This window comes from Orycteropus afer, unplaced genomic scaffold (genome assembly GCF_000298275.1).
Source record: "Orycteropus afer afer isolate SDZICR_OR568_19922 unplaced genomic scaffold, OryAfe1.0 scaffold00633, whole genome shotgun sequence".
NCBI lineage: Eukaryota > Metazoa > Chordata > Mammalia > Tubulidentata > Orycteropodidae > Orycteropus > Orycteropus afer.
Window position 1 is genome coordinate 1,084,907 of NW_006922220.1, and position 750 is coordinate 1,085,656.

The following is a 750-nucleotide window of genomic DNA, read 5'->3' on the forward strand; positions in this document are numbered from 1 at the left end:
AAGGTTGCCATGAGTTGGAGCCATTGTTATCTTATTGTTTTGTCTTTTGTGTTCATGTGTTCAATCCCAAGCCTTTTCTCTATGCCATTGTTTCGTTCTTCAGCCATGCCTATCCTTTGATATTTCTAGTTTACTTGTTTAGTTTATCTGCTTGTGTTATTTGGGTTCTCAAAATATTTTCTTAACTTGAGATTTGTTTTTCCAATTTATTCTGTTATATGAACTTTGATTTTGTGGTTTATTGAATTCATATTTAAAATTAAACACTCAAGCACTTCTTGGCCTTTTGGCTAAGATCGGGTGTAGTATCTATTCTTACCAGTTTAAAATTAAAAACTCTTGATTATAGTCTTGGGTTATATTCTATATTGGATTCTTCAGCTGTTGTTTATATGCTATATTCCTTTTCCAACTCTTTTCCTTCTTTATTTCTTTTTATGTGGTTACTATATTTTCAAATATATGGTGTTATTTCTTTTTATGAACAGCTCTTTTCAAATCAACTTACTCTTTTATGGCAGAGTAAATTTTAGCATGCTTCCCTCCTTAATTAAAACCTCTTGGTTTTTCTCAGAAGCCTCTGGTGCCATTTTCCCTTTCTGAGTTATAAAGCCTCTTATTGTTGTCTCTCCAGTTTTCTGAGGTTGAGGGTTCATAAGTAAAGGAAGAAGTACATTCTTTTGAATTTGTGTGCAGCTATTTCTTGGAGGTACAGAATTTTCTCTTTCTCTTCTGAGATTTCTTTATCTG

General features: G+C 32.3%; 1 pseudogene; it reads left to right on the forward strand.

Moving 5' to 3' along the window:
* The first annotated feature begins 270 nt into the window (after positions 1–270).
* On the forward strand, positions 271–379 carry LOC122151676 (annotated as a pseudogene).
* The last annotated feature ends 371 nt before the right edge of the window (positions 380–750 follow it).